This window comes from Dipodomys merriami, unplaced genomic scaffold (assembly GCF_024711535.1).
Source record: "Dipodomys merriami isolate MVZ:Mamm:240054 unplaced genomic scaffold, mDipMer1.0.p SCAF_58, whole genome shotgun sequence".
NCBI classification, from domain to species: domain Eukaryota; kingdom Metazoa; phylum Chordata; class Mammalia; order Rodentia; family Heteromyidae; genus Dipodomys; species Dipodomys merriami.
In genome coordinates this window covers 2606072-2624240 of record NW_027206157.1, presented here as the reverse complement: position 1 = coordinate 2624240, position 18169 = coordinate 2606072, and positions in this window count along the sequence as shown.

Sequence of the window (18169 nt, the reverse complement as noted above, 5' to 3'; positions counted from 1 at the left end):
GTTAGGGTTAGGGTTAGGTTTAGGGTTAGTGTTAGGGAAAGGGTTAGAGTGAGTGTTAAGTTTAGGGTTAGGGTTAGGGTAAGGTTGAGGGTCAGGTTGAGTGGTAGGGTTAGGATTACGGAGAGGTTTAGGTTTAGTGTAAGTGTTAGGATTATGGTTAAAGATAGGGTGAGGGTAGGGGTTAGGGTGAGGGTTAGGGTGAGAGTGAGGGTTAGGGTGCCGGTGAGGGTAATGTTTAGGGTTAGGGTTAGCGTTATCATGAGGCTTATTATTAGGGTTAGGCTTAGGCTTAGGGTTACGGTTAGGGTTAGGGTTAGGGAGAGGGTTAGAGTGAGTCTTAGCGTTAGGGTGAGGGTGAATGTGAGGGTGATCGGTAGGGTTAGGTTTAGGGTGAGGTTTAGGTTTAGTGTAAGTGTTAGGGTTAAGGTGAGGGTTAGGGCATGGGAGAGGTTTAAGTTTAGGGTTCCGGTGACGGTTAGTGTGAGGGTTACTGTTAGGGTGAGGGTTAGGGTAAGGGTGAGGGTGAGGGTTACGGTTAGGTTTCCGGTTAAGTTGAGGGTGAGGGTGACCGTTAGGGTTAGCATTAGGGTTAGGGTTACAGTTAGGCTGAGGTGAGGGGGAGGGGGAGGGGGAGGATGAGGTTTAGAGTTAGCGTTATGTTTAGGGTGAGGGCTAGGGTGGGGGTTTGGGTGATGGTGAGGGTTTCGGTTAGGTAAGATTTAGAGTGTAGATTAGGTTGAGGGTGAGGGTTAGGGTGCGGGTTAGGGTTAATGTGAGGTTTAGGGTTAGTGTTAGGCTGAGCATAAGGGCTAGGGTGAGGATTATGGTGACAGTAAGGTTTAGGGTTAGTGTGAGTGTTAGGGTGAATGTTAAGGTGAGGATTAGGATTAGGGTTAGGTTTAGGGTGAGGGTGAGGTTTAGGGTTTCGGTTAGGGTTTGGGTTAGGGTGAGGTTTAGAGTTAGGGTTTGGGTTAGGCTTAGTTTTAGGATGAGGGTTAGGCTGAGTGGTACAGTTAGGGTTAGGGTGAGGGTTAGGGTTAGTGTGAGGGTTAGTGTTAGGGTCAGGGTTAGGGTGAGAGTAAAGTTTAGAGTGAGGGTTAGGGTGAGGTTTAGATTTAGGGTTAGGGTTAGGGTGAGGGTGAGGGGTAGAGTTAGGATGAGGGTGGGGGTTAGGGTTAGGATTAGGTTTAGGATGAGGGTGAGGGTGAGGATTAGGGTTAGGGTTAGGGTGAGTGTTAGGGTTCGGGCTAGGGTTAGGGTGAGTTTTAGGCTGAGGGTTAGAGTTAGTGTTAGGGTGAGGGTTAGGGTTAGTGTGGGGGTTAAAATTAGGGTTAGGGTGAGGGTTAGGGTGAGGGTGAGGGTTAGGTTTAGGGTTAGGGTTACCGAGGGGGGTAAGGTTAAATGATAGGGTTAGGGTTAGTGTTAGGATGAGGTTGAGGGTGTGGGTAGGTTTAGGATTATGGGTGAGGGTTAGGGATTGTCTCACACAGTTAGGGTGAGGCAAAGTGTTAGGTTGAGGTTTCTGGTGAGGGATAGGGTTAGGGTGAGTGTTAGGTTTAGGATTAGGGTTAGAGTTAGGGTTAGGCTTAGTGTGAGTTTGAGGGTGAGGGTTAGGTTGAAGGTTAGGGTGAGGGTGAAGGTTAGCGTTAGGGTGAGGTTTACGATGAGGGCTAGGGTGAGGGTTAGGTTTAGGTTTAGGGTGAGGGTGAGGGTGAGGGTGAGAGTTGGGCTTAGGGTGAGGGTTGTGGTTAGGGTGAGGGTTAGGGTGAGTGTGAGTGTTAGAGTTAGGGTTAGAGTGAGCTTAGGGTGAGGATCACGTTTAGGGTTATGTTGAGGTTAGGGTGAGGGTTAGGGTGTGTGTGAGGGTTTAGGTTCGGTTTAGGGTTAGGGTGAGGGTTGGGGGAGGGTTAGGGTGAGAGTTAGGGTGAAGGTTAGGTTTAGGTTTAGGGTTAGGGTTAAAATGAAGGTTAGGGTGAGGGTTAGGTTTAGGGTTAGGGTGAGGCTTAGGTTGAGGTGAGGTTTACGGTAAGGGTTAGGGTGAGGGTGAGGGTAAGTTTTAGGCTGAGAGTTAGGGTGAGGTTGAGACTTAAGGTTAGCAGTAAGGTTAGGGTGAGGGTTGGGGTGAGTGTTCGGGTTATTGTTAGTTTTAAGGTGAGGGTGAGTGTGGGTTTAGGGTTAGGGTTAGTATGAGTGTTAGGGTGAGGGTTAAGGTGAGGGTTAGGATTTGGGTTAGGATTAGGGTGAGGGTGAGTTTAGCGTTAGGATTACGGTGAGGGTTAGAGTTAGGGTTAGGGTTAGGGTTCGGGTTAGGTTGAGGGTGCGGGTGAGGGTGAAGGTGAGGGTTAGGGTGAGCATTAGGTTTAGGGTGAGTGTTAGGGTGAGGGTTAGGGTGAGGGTTAGGGTGAGGGTTAGGGTTAGGGTGAGGGTTAGGGTTAGGGTTTCATTTAGGGTTAGGGTTAGGGTGAGGGTTAGAGTTAGGGTTAGGTTTAGGGTTAAAGTTAAAGTGAGGGTGAGGATAAGGATTCGGGTTAGGTTGAGGGTTAGGGTAGAGTTTCTGTTAGGGTTAGGGTTAGGGTGAATTTTAGAGTTAGGATTAGGGTTAGGGTTTGGGTTAGGCTGAGAGTGAGGTTGAGGGTGAGGGTGAGGGTTAGGGTTAGATTGAGGGTTAGGGTTAGGGTTTGTGTTATGGTTAGTCTGAAGTTTAGGGTTAGGTTTAGGTTTAGGGTGATGATTAGGGTTCCTGTTAGAGTTAGGGTGAGGGTGAGGTTGATGGTTAGGATTAGTATTAGGGTTAGATTTAGGTTTAGGCTGAGTGTGAGGGGGAATGGTAGGACTAGGGTAAGGGTTAGGTTTAGACTTAGGGTTAGGGTTAGCGTGAGGGCTGGGTGAGGGGGAGGTGTAGGGTGAGAGTGAAGTTTTCAGTTAGGTAAGGATTAGAATTAGGGTTAGCATGAGTGTTAGGGTGAGGGTTAAGGTGAGGGTTAGGGTTAGGCTTAGGGATAGAGTAAGGGTGAGTAGGGATAGAGTAGGGTTAATGTGAGGGTTAGGCTTAGGGTTTGGTTAAGTTTAGGGTTAGGGTGAGCGTTAGATTTAGGGTTAGGTTTAGGGTTAGCTTTAGGGTTATTGTTAGGGTTTGGTTTAGTGTTAGGGTGAGGGTGAGGGTGAGGATTAGTGTTAGGGTTAGGTTTAGGGTGAGGGTGAGTGTTAGGGTAAGGGTGAGGGTGAGGGTTAGGTTCAGTGTTAGTATGAGTGTTAGGCTGAGGGGTAGATTTAGGGTTCGGGTGAGGGTTAAGGTTAGTGTGAGGGTTAGCGTTAGGGTTAGGGTTAGGGTGATGGTTAGGTTGAGGGTGAGTTTTAGGGTTAGGGTTAGGGTTAGCGAAGGGGGTGAGGGTAAGGGTTATGGTAAGGGTTAGGGAGGGGTTAGGGTTAGTGTGATGTTAAGGGTGAGGGTGAAGGTTAGGGTGAGTGTGAGGGTTCGGGTGAGGGTGAGGGTTAATGTGTGGGTGAGGGTTAGGGTTAGGCTGAGGGTTAGGGTGACAGTGAGGTTTAGGGGGACAATGAGGGTTAGGGTTAGGGATAGAAATAGGTTGAGGGTTAGGGTTAGGTTAGGGTTAGCTTGAGGGTTAGGGTTAGGGTTAGGTTTAGTGTGAGGATTAGGGTTTGGTTTAGGGTTAGGGTGAGGGTAAGTTTTAGGTTTAGGGATAGGATTTTGGTTAGGGTTAGGATGAGGTTTAGGGATAGGGTTAAGGTTAGGGTTAGAGTGACGGTTAGGGATAGGGTTAGGGTTAGGTTGAGGGTGAGGGTGAGGCTTAGGGTTTGGGTTAGGGTTAGAGTTAGGTTGGGGGTGAGGTTGAGAGTTAGGGTTAGGGTTAGGGTTAGAGTTCGGGTGAGGGTGAGCATGAGGGTTAGGGTTAGTATTAGCGAAAGGTTTATGGTTAGGCTGAGGGTGAGTGTGAGGGTGAGGGTTTGGGTTAGGGTGAGGTTTAGGGTTAGGTTTCGGGTTAGGTTAAGTGTGAAGATTAGGGTTAGGATAAGGATGAGGTTTAGGCTGAGGAGTAGTGTTAGGGCTTGGGCGAGGGTTAGGGTTCGTGTGAGGGTTAAGCTTTGGGTTAGGGTGAGGGTAAGGGTTAGGTTGAGGGTTAGGGTGAGTGTGAGTGTTAGGGTTAGGATTATGGTTAGGGTGAGGCTTAGGGTTTAGGGTTAGGATTAAGGTTAGTGTTAGGGTGAGGGTTAGGGTGAGGGTGAGGGTTAGGGTTAGGTTTAGGGTGAGGGTTAGGGTTAGGTTTAGTGTTAAGGTGAGTGTTAGGGTTTGGTTTACGTTTAAGGTTAGGGTTAGAGTTAGGGTTAGGGTGAGTGTTAGTGTTAGGATTAGGGTTAGTGTGAGGATGACGGTGAGGGTGAGGGATAGGTTTAGGGTCAGGGTGAGGTTTAGTTTTACTGTAAGTGTTAGGGTTAGGGTTAGGTTTAGGGTAATTATAACGTTTAAAATGATGTTTATGGTGAGAGTGAGGGTGAGGGTTAGCGTGAGTGTTAGGGTGAGGGTTAGTGTGACAGTTAGGGTTACGGTTAGGTTTAGTGTTAGGGTTAGGATGAGGATGAGTGTTAAGGTTAGGGAAGGTTTAGGTTTAGAGTTATGGTGAGGACTAGGTTGAGGGTGAGGTTTAGGGAGCGGGTTAGGGTTAGGGTGAGGTTAAGGCTTATGGTTACAGTTTTGGTGATATTTAAGTTGAGGGTGAGGATAAGGGTGAGGATGAGAGTTTGCCTGAAGGTGAGGTTCAGTGTGTTGGTGAGGGTTAGTTTTATGGTGAGGGTAAGGGTGACTGGCTGAGATTGATGGTTAGGTTAGGTTTAGGTTTAGGGTGAGGGTTAAGGTGAGGGGTATGGTTAAGGTTAGGGTGAGGTTTAGGGTTAGTGTGAGGGTTAGGGTTAGGGTTAAGGTGAGGGTGAGGGTTAAGGTTAGGGTGAGCGTTAAGATGAGGGCTAGGGTGAGGGTTAAGGTTAGGTTTATGGTGAGGGTTAGGGTGATGGTGAGAGTTAGGTTTAGGGTGAGAGTTGGAGTTAGGGTGAGGGTTAGGGTGAGTGTGAGGGTTAGGGTTAGGGTTAGGGTGAGGGTAGGGTGAGGATTAGGGTTAGTGTTAGGGTGACGGTGAGGGTTAGAGTGAAATTTAGGTTTAGGGTTTGGGTTAAGGGTAAATTGAGGGTTAGGGTTAGGGTTAAGTTTAATATGAGGGTTAGGCTGAGTGTCAGGGTTAGGGTTCGTGTGAGGGTAAGGGTAAGGGTGAGTGTTAGGGTGAGGGAGGTGGTTAGGGTTAGGCTTAGGGTAAGGGTTAGTGTTAGAGTGAGGGTGACGGTTTAGGTGAGGGTGAGGTTTAGGGTTAGGGTTAGGGTGAAGTTTAGGATTAGGTTTAGGGTTAGGGTGAGGGTTAGTGTGAGCTGGAGGGTTCGAGTTAGGGTGAGGGTTAGGGTTAGTGTGAGGGTTAGGGTTAAGGTTAGGGTTAGGGTTAGTGTGAGGATAAAGGTTAGGTTGAGGGTTAGTTTGAGGTTTAGGGTTAGCGTTAGTGTTAAAGCGAGGGTTAGGGTGAGTTTTAGGGTTAGGGTGATTGTTAGGGTTAGGTTTAGGGTGAGGATTAGGGCTAGGGTGAGGATTAGGGTTAGGATTTGTGTTAGGGTGAGTTTTAGTGTTAGGTATAGGGTTAGTGTGAGGGTTAGGGTTTGGGTAAGAGTTAGGGTTAGAATGAGGATAAAGGTTACGGTGAGGTTTAGGGTGAAGGTTAGGGTTAGGGTTAGGGTTAAGGTTAGAGTTAGGGTGAGGGTTAGGGTGAGGGTGAGGTTGAGGGTGAGGGTGAGGGTGACGGTGACGGTGAGGTTTAGGTTCAGGGTGAATGTGAGCGTTAGGGTTAGGATAAGGTTTAGGTTAAGTGTTAGGCTGAAGTTGATGGTGAGGGTGAGGGTTTGGGTTAGGATTAGGGTGAGGATTAGGGTTCCTTTGAGTGTAAGGGTGAAGGTGAGTTTGAGGGTTAGGATTAGGGTGAGGGTGACGGTGAGGGTGAGGGTTAGGGTTAGGATTATTGTTATGGTTAGTGTTAGGTTTAGGGTGATGGTGAGGGTGAGGGTTGGGGTTACAGTTAGCTTTAGGGTGAGGGTTATGGTTAAGGTTAGGGTAAGGATTAGGTTTAGGGTGAGTGTTAGTTTTAGGGTTAGGTTGAGGTTTAGGGTTAGGGTTAGGGTTAGCGTTAGGCTGAGGTTTAGGGTGAGGGGTGGGTTTAGGGTTAGGGTAAGGGTTAGGGTTAGGGTGAGGGTTAGGGTTAGGTTGAGGGTGAGGGTGAGGGTGAGGGTGAGGGTTATTGTTAGGGTTAGGCTGAGGGTTAGTGTTAGGGTTACGATTAGTGTTAGGGGTAGGTTTAGGGTGAGGGGTAGTTTTAGGGTTAGGGTGAGGGTTAGTGTTAGTGTGAGGGTTAGGGTTAGGGTTAGACTTAGGGTTAGTTTATGGTTACAGTTTAGGGTGAGGATTAGCATGAGGGTGAGTGTTAAGGTTATAGTTAGGATTAGGGTGAGGGTGAGGGTGAGAATTAGGTTTAGGGTGAGGGTTAGGGTGAGGGTTAAGGTTAGGATACTGTTTAGAGTGAGGGTTAGGGTTAGGGTGAGGGTGATGTTTAGGGTTAGATTTAGGGTTTAGGCTTAGGGTTAGGGTTAGGGTGAGGGTGAGGGTTAGATTTAGGGTTAGGGTGAGGGTGAGGTTGAATTTTAGAGTTAGGGTTAGGATGAGGGTTAGGGTTAGGTTGAGGGCTAGTGTGAGGGTGAGACTGAGGGTGAGGGTGAGGGTTTTGGTTAGGTAAGGGTTAGGGTTAGGGTTAGGGTGAGGATTAGGTTGTGGGTGAATATTAGGTTGAGGGGTACGGTTAGGCTGAGTGTTATGGTAGGGTTTAGGGTGAGGGTTAGTGTGAGGGTGATGTTTAGGGTGAGAGTGAGGGTTCAGGTTCGGGTTCGGGTTAGGGTGTGAGTGAGGTTTAGGATTCGGCTGAGTGTTAGGGTGACGATGAGGTTTACGGTGAGGGTGAGGGTTAGGTTTTGGTTAGTTTTAGGGTGAGGGTGAGGGTGAGAGATGTGTTTAGGGTTAGGGTCAGGATTAGGGTGAGGGTTAGGTTTAGGGTGATATTTAGTGTGAGGGTAAATGTTAGGGTGAAGGTGATGGTTAGGGTTAGGGTTAGGGTTAAGTTTAGGGTGAGGGTTGGTATAGGATTAGGGTTAGATTTAGGGTTAGGGTGAGTGTAAGGGTTCGGTTGAGGATTCGGGTGACCTTCAGTGTTAGGGTTTGGGTGAGGGTTAGCGTTAGGATGCATATTAGGGTTAGGGTTAACGTCAGGTTTTGTTGAGTTTAAGGGTTAGGGTGAGGTTTAGGGTGAGGGTGGGGGTTAGGGTTAGGGTTAGGGTGAGGGTTAATGTGAGGGTTTGGGTTAGCGTTAGGGTTAGGGGCAGGGTTAGGGTTAGGCTGAGGGGGAGGGAGAGAGTGTGGGTGAGGTTTAGGGTTAGGGTTAATGTTAGTGTTAGTGTCAAGGCTAGGTTGAGCGTGAAGTTTTGGGTGAGGGTGAGGGTGAGGGCAAGGATTTCTGTTAGGTATGTGTTAGGGTGAGGATTAGGATGCAGGTGAGGGTTTGTGTGAGGGTTAGTGTTAGGGTGAGGGTTAGGTTTAGAGTAAAGTTTAGAGTATAGGTGAGGGTTAGGAAGAGAGTTAAGGTTCGGGTGATCTAGAGCGATTGGGTGTGGGTGAGGTTTAGGGTAAGGATGAGGATTAGGGTGACGGTGAGGGATACCTTGACAATGAGGGTTACGATTAGGGTTATGGTTAGGTTGAGGGTAAGGATTAGAGTGAGGGTTAAGGTGAGGGTAAGGGTTAGGGTGAGTATTTAGGTTAGGGTGAGTTTTAGGGTTAGGGTTAGGGTCAGGGTTAGGGTGAGGGTAAGTTTTAGGGTTAGGGTTACTGTGAGGGTGAGGGTGAGGGTGAGGGATAGGGTTAGGGTTAGGGTCAGGGTTAGGGTGAGAGGGAGTGTGAGGGTGAGTGTTTCGGTTAGGTAAGGGTTACGGTTAGGCTTAGAGTGAGGATTAGGGTGAGGGTTAGGGTTAGAGTGAGGATGAGGGTTAGGGTTAGGTCGAGGGTGATGGTTAGGGTTAGGTTGAGGGTGAGGGTGAGGGTTAGGGTGAGGGTGAGGGTTAGGCTTAGGGTTAGGTTTATTTTGAGGTTAAAGGTTCCGGTTCGGCTTAGGGTGAGGATGAGGATAAGTGTTATGGTTAGGGTTAGGGTGAGGGTTAGGGTGAGGGTTAGGGTTGGGATGAGGGTTATAGTTAGGGTTAGGGTGAGGGTTAGGGTGAGAGTACTGCTTAGGGTGAGGGTGAGTTTAAGGGTGAGGGTGAGGTTGAGGTGAGTGTTAAGGTGACGATGAGGGTGACGGTGACGGTGAGGGTTAGGTTTAGGGTTAGGATTAGGGTTATGGTTAAGGTTAGGGTCAGGTTGAGGTTTAGTGTGAGGGTGAAGGTGAGGGTTAGGTTTAGAATTAGGCTTAGGTGTTTGGTAAGGCTTAGAGTGAGTGTGAGTGTGAGGGTCAGAGTTAAGTTTAGGGTGAGCATTAGGGTTAGCATTAGGCTTAGGTTGAGAGTGAGGTTTAGGCTGAGGGTGAGGGTGAGGGTTAAGTTTAGGGTAAGGTTTAGGGTTATGGTTAGGGTTAGGGTGAGGGTGAGGGTGAGGGTGAATATGAGGTTGATGGTGAGGGTGAGGGTTAGGGTTTGGGTGAGGGATAGGGTTAGTGTTAGGGTTAAGGTTAAGGTGAGGGTTGGGCTTAGGGTTAGGGTTAGGAGGAGGGTTAGGCTGAGGGATAGTGTTAGGGTTAGGGTTAGGGTAAGGGTTAGGGTGAGGTTGAGGGTTAGGTTTAGGATTAGGTTTAGGGTTAGGGTGAGGGTTAGGGATAGGTTTAGGTTTAGGGTGATGTTTTTGTTTAGGGTTAGGTTTAGAGGTAGGGTGAGGGTGAGAGTGAGGGTGAGGGTTTGTATTAGCGTTAGAGTTTGGATTAGGGTTTGTTTTGGGTTAGGCTGAGGGTGAGGTTGAGGGTGAGAGTGAGGTTTAGGGTTAGGGTGAGGGTTAGGTTTAGGGTTAGGGTTAGGGTGAGGGTGACGTTTAGGATTAGGTTTAGGGTTAGGGTGAGAGTTAGTGTGAGGGTTAGGGTTAGGGTTAGGGTAAGTATTAGGGTTAGGGTGAAGATTATGGTTAGGGTTAGGGTTTGGGTGATGGTGAGGGTGAGGGTTAGGTTTAGGGTTAGGGTTAGTGTGAGGATAAGGTTTAGGGTGAGGGTGTGGGTTACGGTTAGCGTTAGGTTCACGGTGAGTTTTAATGTTAGGTTTAGGTTTAAGGTGAGGGTTAGGGTGAGGGTTAGAATTATGGTTAGGTTAAGGGTTAGGGTTTGGTTGAGAGTTAGGGTTAAGTTTAGGGTTAGGGTGAGGGTGAGTGTTAGGGTAATGGTTAGGGTTAGGTTGATATTTTGGTTTTGGGTTAGGGTTAGGGTAAGGCTAAGAGTTACGGTGAGGGTTAGTGTGAGGTTTAGGTTGAGTGTGAGGGCTATGGTGATGGTGAGGGTTAGGGTGAGTGTGAGGGAGAGGGTGAGTGTTTCCCTTAGGTAACGGTTAGGTTTACGGTTACGGTGAGGATTAGGGTTAGGGTGAGGGTTATGTTGAGGGTTAGGTTTAGGGTGAGGGTTAGGGTGAGGCTGAGGGTTAGGGTGAGGTTGAGGGTTCAGGTGAGGGTGAGGGTTCCAGGGAGGTTGAGGGTTAGGGTGTGGGTTATGGTTAAATTTAGGGTGAGGGTTAGAGTGACGATGAGGGTTAGGGTTCAGGTGAGGATGAGGGTTTTGGTGAGTTAGAGGGTTAGGTTTTGAGTTATCGTTAGGTTTAGGGTGTGGGTTAGGCTGATGGTGAGTGTGAGGGTGAGGGTTAGGGTTAGGTTTAGGGTTAGGGTTAGGGTGAGGTTAAGGGTTAGGTTTAGGGTTAGGGTGAGGGTTAGGGTAAGGTGTAGGTATAGGGTTAGGGAGAGGGTTAGGTTTAGTGTGAGTGTTAGGGTTAGGTTTACAGTAAGGGTTAGTCTGAAGATAAAGTTTAGGGTGAGGGTTAGAGTTAGGCTTAGGGTAAAGTTTAGGGTTAGGTTGAGGGTTAGGTTTAGGGTGATGTTTATACTGAGGTTGAATATTAGGGTTAGGGTGAGGTTGAGGGTGAGGGTTAGGGTGAGGGTGAGGCTGATGGTGAGGTTTAGGTTTATGTTTAGGGTGAGGATGATTGTTACGGTTAGGATTAGGGTTAGGTTTAGGGTTAGGCTGAGGGTGAGGGTGAGGGTGTGGGTTCGGGTTGAGGTTAGTGTGAGGGTTCGGGTTAGTTTGAAGGTTAGGCTTAAGGTGAGTTTGAGGGTGAGGGTGACGGTGAGGGTGACGGTGAGGGTGAGGGTTAGGGTTAGGATTAGGGTTAGCGTAGGGTGAGGGTTAGGGTTAGGGTTAGGGTTAGGGTTAGGGTTAGGGTGAGGGTGAGGGTTAGGGTTAGGGTTAAGGTTAGGTTTAGGGTAAGGTTTAGTGTTAGGGTGTGGGTTAGGCTTAGGGTTAGGGTGAGGGTTACGGTTAGGTTGTGGTTAGAGTGAGGGTTAGGGTTTGGTATAGGGTGAGGGATAAAGTTTGTGTTAGGGTGAGGATTAGGGTTAGGGTTAGGTTTAGGGTTATGGTTAGGGTTAGGGTGAGGTTGAGGTTTAGGGTGAGGGCTAGGGTTAGAATTAGGGTAAGGTTTAGAGTTAGGGTGAGGGTTTGGTTCAGAGTTAGCTTTAGGTTGAAGGTGAGGGTTAGCGTTAGGGTTACGTTTAGGGAGAGAGTTAGTGTGAGGGTTATGGTTAGGGTTAGTCTAAGGGTTTGGGTTAGGGTGAGGGTTAGGTTAAAGTTAGGTTTAGGGCGAGGTTGAGGTTGAGAGTTAGGGTTAGTGTTAGTGTGAGGATAAGTTAAAGGTGCGGGTTAGTGTGAGGGTTAGGGTTAGGGTTAGGGTAAGTCTTAAGGTTAGAGTGAGGATTAAGATTAGTGTTAGGGTTAGAGTGAGGGTGAGGTTGAGGTTTAGGGTTAGGGTTAGGGTTAGGTTTAGGGTTAGGGTTAGTGTAAGGGTTAGGTTTCTGTTGAGGGTTAGATTGAGGGTGATGTTTAGGTTAACAGTGAGAGTTAGGGTGAGGGTGAGTTTGAGTGTGAGTTTTAGAGTGAGGGTGAGTGTGATGGTGAGAGTGACGGTGAATGTTGAGGTTAGGTTTAGGGTTAGGGTGAGGGTGAGGTTGAGGGTTAGTGTTAGCGTTATTGTGAGGGTGAGAGTTTGTGTTAGGTTTAGGGTTAGGGTGAGTTTTAGGTTTCGGGTGAGGGCTACAGTGAGTGTGAGTGTGAGTGTGAGTGTGAGGTTTTCGGTTAGGTAAGGGTTTGGGTTAGGGTTAGTTTTAGGGTTAGGTTTAGGGTTAGAATGAGGGTGAGGGTTTGGGTTAGGGTGATGCTTAGTGTAGGCCTGAGGGTCAGGGTGAGGGTGAGGGTTAAGTTGAGGGTTCGTGTTCGGGTGAGGTAGAGGGTAATGTTTTGGGTTAGGGTTAGGTTTAGGGTGTGGGTTAGGCTGATGGTGAGGGTGAGGTTGAGGGTTAGGGTTAGGTTGAGGGTTAGGGTTAGGGTTAGGGTTAAGGTGAGCCTGATGTTTAGGGTGAGGGTGAGGGTTAGCGTGAGGGTTAGGGTTCAGATTAGGGTTCAAGGTTTGGCAGAGGGTTAGGCTTAGGGTGAAGTTTAGGGTAAGGGGTAGGGTTAGGGTTAGGTTTAGGTTTAGGGTGAGGGTGAGGGTGATGGTGACGGTTATTGTTAGGGTTAGGGGGACTGTGAGGGTGAGGGTTAGCTTTAGGATTAGGGTTTGGTTAAGGGTTAGGCTGAGTGTGAGGGTGAGGGCTAGGGTTAGAGTTAGGGTGAGGCTTAGGGCTAATTTGAGGGGTAGGGTGAAGGTGAAGTTGAGGGTCAGGGTTAGGGTAACGGTGACAGTGGGTGTGAGGCTTAGGGTTATGATTAGGGTTAGGATGAGTTTTAGGTTTAGGGTTAGGGTTAGGGTGAGGATTAGGGTTAGGATTAGGTTTAGGGTTAGGGTTATTTTTAGAGTTAGGGTTAGGGTAAGGATAAAAGTGAGGTTTAGGAATAGGGTTAGGGTGAGGTTTAGGTTTAAGGTAAGGGCTATGGTGAGGGTGAGGTTTAGGGTGAGGGTGAGGGTGAGGGTGAGGTTAAGAGTTACAATTTGGGTTAGGGTTATTGTAAGGCTGAGTGTGACGGTGGGGGTGAGAGTGAAGGTTAGGGTTAGGATTAGGGTGAAGTTTAGGTTTAGGGGAAGATTTAGGATTAGGGTTAGGGTTAGTGTTAGGCTGAAGGTGACGGTGACAATGAGGGTGAATATTAGGGTTAGGTTTAGGGTTAGGGTTAAGGTGAGGGCTAGGGTGAGTGTGAGGGTTATGGTGCGAATGAGTGTGAAGGTGAGGTTTTCGGTTAGGTAAGATTTAGGGTTATTGTTAGGGTGAGGATTAGGTTGAATGTGAGGTTTAGTGTGAGGGTTAGTGTTAGGGTGAGGGTTAGGGTTGGAGTTAGGGTGAGGGTTAGGGTTAGGGTTAGGTTTAGGGTGAGGTTGAGGGTTAGGGTGAGAGGTAGGGTTAAGGTTAGTGTGAGGGTTAGGGTTAGTGTTAGGGTTAGGGTTAGGGTTATGGTTATGGTCATGTTGAGGGTAAGCGTTAGGTTGAGGCTTATGGTGAGGGTGAGGGTTAGGGATAGCGTTAGGGTTAGGGTGAGGATTAATGTGAGGGTTAGGTGCCCGGTTAAGTTTAGGGTGAGGATTAGGGTGAGGGTGAGGGTTCGACTAAGGTTTAGGGTTAGGTATGGGTGAGGGTTAGGGTTGGCGTTAGGGTGAGGGTTTGGGCTAGAGAATTAGGGTTAGGATTGTTGGTAGGGTGAGTTTTAGGGTTAGGCTTAGTGTTAGTTTGAGGGTTAGGGTTAGGTTAGAATTAGGGTTAGTGTTAGGTTTAGGGTGAGGTTGAGAGTGAGGGTGAGGTTATGTTTAGGGTTATGCTGAGGTTTAGGGTTAGTGTGAAGGTTAGGGTTACCGTTAGGTTTAAGGTGAGGGTTAGGGTGAGGGTTAGGTTTAGGGTCAGGTTTAGGGTTATGGTGAGGCTGAGGGTTAGGGTTAGAGTTAGTGTGAGAATGAGGGTTAAGTTTAGGGTTAGGGTTAGTGTTAGGGTGAGGATGAGGTTGAGATTTAGCATGAGGGTGAAGGTGAGGGTGAGGCTTAGGGTTAGAGTTAGGGTTAGGGTTATGGTGAGGGTAAGGGTTAGGTTGAGGTTTAATGTGAGGGTTAGGGTGAAGGTGAGATGTAGGGTTAGAATTAGAGTTAGGGTGAGGTGAGGGTTAATATGAGGGTTAGGTTGAGGGTTAGGGATAGGGTTAGGGTGAGGTTGAGGGTGAGGGTGAGGGTGAGGGTTAGTGTTAGGATTAGTTTTAGGGTTAGGGAGAGGGTTAAGCTAGGCTGAGTGTTTGGGTTAGGGTGATGTATATTGTGAGGCTGAGGGTTAGGGTGAGGGTGAGTGTTAGGGTGAGGGTTCGGGTTCGGGTGAGTGTGAGGGTTAGGGTGTGGTTGAGGGTTAGGTTTAGGATGAGGGTTAGGATTACGGTGAGTGTTAGGGTGAGGGTGAGGTTTAAATTTAGCGTTAGGTTTATGGTGAGGTTTAGGGTTAGGGTTAGGGTTGGTGTGAGGGTGAGGGTGTGGGTTAGGTTTAGGTTTATTGTTAGGGTGAGGATGAAGGTGAGAGTTAGGCTGAGGTTGAGGGTAATGGTGAGATTTAGGGTTAGGTTTAGGCTTAGGGTGAGGGTGAGGGCTAGGGTTAGCGTTAGGTTTAGGTTTAGGGTTAGGGTGAGAGTGGGGTTGAGTGTTAGGGTTAGGATTAGGGTTAAGGTTAGGGTAAGGCTGAGGGTGAAGGGGAGGTTGAAGGTTATGGTTATGGTTATGGTTATGGTTAGGGTTAGGGTTAGAGTGAGGTTTTGACTGATGGTTATGGTTAGGTTTATTGTGAGCGCTAGGGTTAGGGGTAGGATTATGTTTAGGGTGAGTGTTAGGTTTAGGTTTAGGTTTATAATAAGGTTTAGGCAGAGGGTTAGATTTAGGATTAGTGTGAGGTTTAGGTTTAGGGTTAGAGTAAGTGTTACGTTGAGGGTAAAGGTTAGGGTGAGGATTGGGGTGAGGGTGAGGCTAAGGGTTAGATAGAGGGTTAGGGTTAAAGTTAGGTTTATGGTTAGATTTCGGGTGAGTGTTAGGGTGTGGGTAAGTATTAGTGTGAGGGCTAGGGTGATGGTGTGTGTTAGGGTTCAGGTTAGGGTAAGGGTAAGGTTGAGGGTTAGGTTGAGAGTGAGGGATAGGGTGAGGGTTTGGTTTAAGTATAAGGATAGGATGGAAATTTGGGTTAGGTTTTGGTTTAGGATGACAGTTAGGCTGAGGGGTAGGGTTAGGTTAAGGGTGAGGTTTAGGTTTAGTGTGAGGGTTTGGGTTAGGGTTAGGGTGACAAGTGTTAGGGTGAGGGTTAGGGTGAGTGTGATGTTTAGGGTTAGAATTAGGTTTAGGGTTAGGGTTAGGATGAGTCTTAGGGTTAGGTTTATGGTTAGGGTTAGGGTGAGGGCGAGGGTTAGGGTTAGGGTTAGAGTGAGGGTTAGTGTTAGGGTGAATGCTAGGGTGAGGGTGAGGATTAGCGTGAGGGTAATGGTGAGGGTGAAGTTTTTGGTTAGGTAAGGATTAGGGCTAGGTTTAGGGTGACTATTAGGGTTAGGGTTAGGGTTAGGGTTATGTTGAGGTTGAGTGGGAGGGGAGAGTTAGTGTTAGGATGAGGGTTAGGGTGAGGGTGATGGTTAGTGTTAGGGTTAATGTGGGGGTTAGGATTACGGTGAGGGTTAGAATTAGGGTAAGGGTTAGGGTGAGTGCTAGTGTGAAGGTGAGGTTTAAGGTGAGGGTAATGGTAAGTGTGAAGTTTTTGGTTAAGTAAGGGTTAGGGCTAGGTTTAGGGTGAATATTAGGGTTAGGGTTAGGGTTAGGGTTATGTTGAGGGTGAGGGAGAGGGTGGAGGTTAGTGTTAGGATTAGGGTCAGGGTGAGGGTGAGGGTGAGGGTGAGGCTGAGTGTTAGTGTTAGGGTTAATATGAGGGTTAGGATTACGGTGAGGGTTAGGGTTAGGGTGAGGGTTAGAATTAGGGTAAGGGTTAGGGTGAGGGTTAGGGTAACGGTGATGTTTAGTGTGAGGGTTAGTGTAAGCATGAGTGTTCAGGTCAGAGTTAGGGTTAGGGTTAGTGTTAAGGTTAGTGTTAGGGTGAGGTTTACGGTGACGGTGAGGGTTAGGGTTAGGGTTCGCGTTAGGGTGATGTTTAGGGTGAGCCTTAGGGTTAGGGTGAGTGTTAGGATGAGGGTTAGGGTGAGGGTGAGGGTGCTGGTGAGGGTGAGGGTTATGGTTATGTTTAGTGTGAGGGTAAGTGTTACATTGAGGTTTAGGTTTAAGATGATTGTTAGGGTTATGCTTCGGATCAGGGTTAGTTTTGGGGTGAGGGTTAGGCTGAGTGGTAAGGTTAGGGTTAGGGTTAGGGTTATGGTGAGGGTAAGGGTTAGGGTCAGGTTTAGGGTTAAGCTGAGGGTTAAGGTTAGTGTTAGATTTAGGATTAGGTTTAGGTGAGGGTGAGAGTGAGGGTTAGGGTTAGGGTTAGTGTGAGGTTTAGAGTTATTGTGAGAGTTAGATTTAGGGTGATGCTTAGGTTTAGGGTAAGGGTTAGGGTGAGGGTTAGGTTTAGGATTAGGGTTAGGGTGAAGGTAAGGGTGAGGGTTAGGATTAGGGTGAGGGTTAGGGTTAGGTTAGTTTTAGGGTGAAGTTCGGGGTGAGGGTTAGGGTTAGGTAGAGGGTTAGGATTAGGCTGAGGGGTAGGTTTAGGGTTATGTTTTTATGAGGGTGAGGGTTAGGTTGAGGGGGAGTCTTAGGGTGAGGGTGAATGTTCGGGTGAGGGTGAGGGTTAGGGTATGATTGAGGGTTACGGTTAGGGCGAGGGTTAGAGTGATGGTGAGTGTTAGGGTGAGGGTGAAGGTTAGGTATAGGGTTAGGTTTAGGATGAGGTTTAGGGTTGGTGTTAGGGTGAGAGTTAAGGTGAGTTGTAGGGATAGGGTTAGGGTTAGGGTGAAGTGAGAGTTAGGGTTAGGTTTAGCGTTAGGGATAGGGTGACTGTTAGGGTGATTGTTAGGGTTAGGGTGATGGGGAAGTTTAGTGTGATGATAAGGGATATGATTAGCGTTAGGTATAGCGTTAGGTTTAGGTTTAGGGTGAGGGCTAGGGTAAGGTTGAGGGTGAAAGTTTCGGTTAGGTGAGGGTTAGGGTAATTTTTAGGGTGAGAATTATGTTGCGATTAATGGTTAGTGTGAGTGTTAGGGTTAGGTTGAGGGATAGGTTGAGGGTGAGGTTTAGGGTTATCATTACTTTTAGGGTGTGGGTTAGGGTGAGGGTTAGGGTTAAGGTTAGGTTTAGGGTTAGGGTGAGGGGGAGGATTAGGTAGAGTGTGAGGGTGAGGATTAGATTGATGGTGATGGTTACTGTTAGGGTTAGGGTGAGGGTGAGGGTTATGGTTAGGGTTAGGATGAGTGTAAGGTTTAGGGTGAGGGTTAGCGTTAGGGTGAGTTTAAGATTAGGCTTAGGTTTAGGTGAGGGTGAGGGTTAAGGTTAGGGTTAGGGTGAGGGTGAGTGTTAGGGTTATTTTTAGGATTAGGGATAGGGTTAGGATTAGGCTGAGTTTGAGGGTTTGGATGAGGGTGAGGTTTAGGTTTAGGTTTAGGGGTGAGGGTTAGAGTTAGGTGTAGGGTGGGGGGAAGGGTTGGTGTGAGGTGTAGGGTGAGGGTGAGTTTGATGGTGAAGGTTAGGGTGAGGGTGAGGAAGAGGGTAAGGGTTAGCGTTAGGATAAGTGTTAGAGGGAGTTTGAGGTTTAGGGTTACTGTTATTGTTGGGATTAGGGTTAAGATGAGGGCTAGGATGAAGGTAAGGGTTAGGATTCGGTTTAGGATGAGAGTTACGGTTTTGGGTGAGGGTTATTGTTAGGTTAGGGTGAGGATTAGGGTTAGGATGATGTTTAGGTTGAGGGTGAGAGGTAGGGTTTGGGTGAGTGTGAGGGTTAGGTTTATGATTAGGGTTAGGTTTAGGGTTAGAATTAAGGGGAGGGTTAGCTTTAGTGTGAGGGTTAGGGTTAGGGTTAAGTTGAGGGTAAGTGTTAGGTTGAGGGTTAAGGTGAGAGTGAGGGTTAGGATTAGTGTGAGTGTTAGTGTGAGGGTTAGGGTGAGGTTTAGGGTTAGAGGTAGGTTTAGAGTGAGGGTGAGGGTAAGGGTTTGTGTTAGTGCGAGGGTTAGGGTTACAATGAGGGTTAGGGTGAGGGTTAGGTTTAGGATTAGGGTTATGGTTAGGGTGAGGGTGAGGGTTAGTGATAGGATTAGTGTCAGGGTTAGGGTGAGGGTGAGGGTGAGGATGGGGGTTAGGGTTAGGGTAAGTGTGAGGGCTAGGTTTAGGGTGAGGGTTAGGGTTAGGGTAAGGGGTAGGGGGAGGGTTAGGTTTAGGTTTAGGTTTAGGGTGTGGGTCAGGGTGAGAGTAGGTTTAGGTTGAGTGTTAGAGTTAGAGTCAGGGTTATTGTTAGCGTTAAGTTGAGGGTTAGGGTTAGGGTGATGTTTATTGTGGGGGTAAGGTTTAGGGTTAGGGTGATTGTTCAAGTGTGGGTGAGGGTTAGGATGAGGGTGAGGGTTATGGTTAGAGTTAGGGTTAGGGTGAGGGGTATTGTGAGCATTAGGGTTAGGATTAGGGTTGTTAGGGTTAGGTTTAGGGTTAGGATAAGTATTAGGGTGAGGGTGATGGCGAGAGTGATGGTTAGGGTGTGGGTGAAGGTTAGGGTTAGTGTGCGAGTTAGGTTTAGGGTTAGTGTTAGGGTTAGTGTGTGGATAAGGTTTAGGCTTATGGTGATTGTGAGGGTGAGGGTTATGGTAAGGATGAGGGAGAATGTAAGAGTTAGGGTGAGGGTTAGGGTCTGGGTGAGGGTTAGTGTTATTGTTAAGTTTTG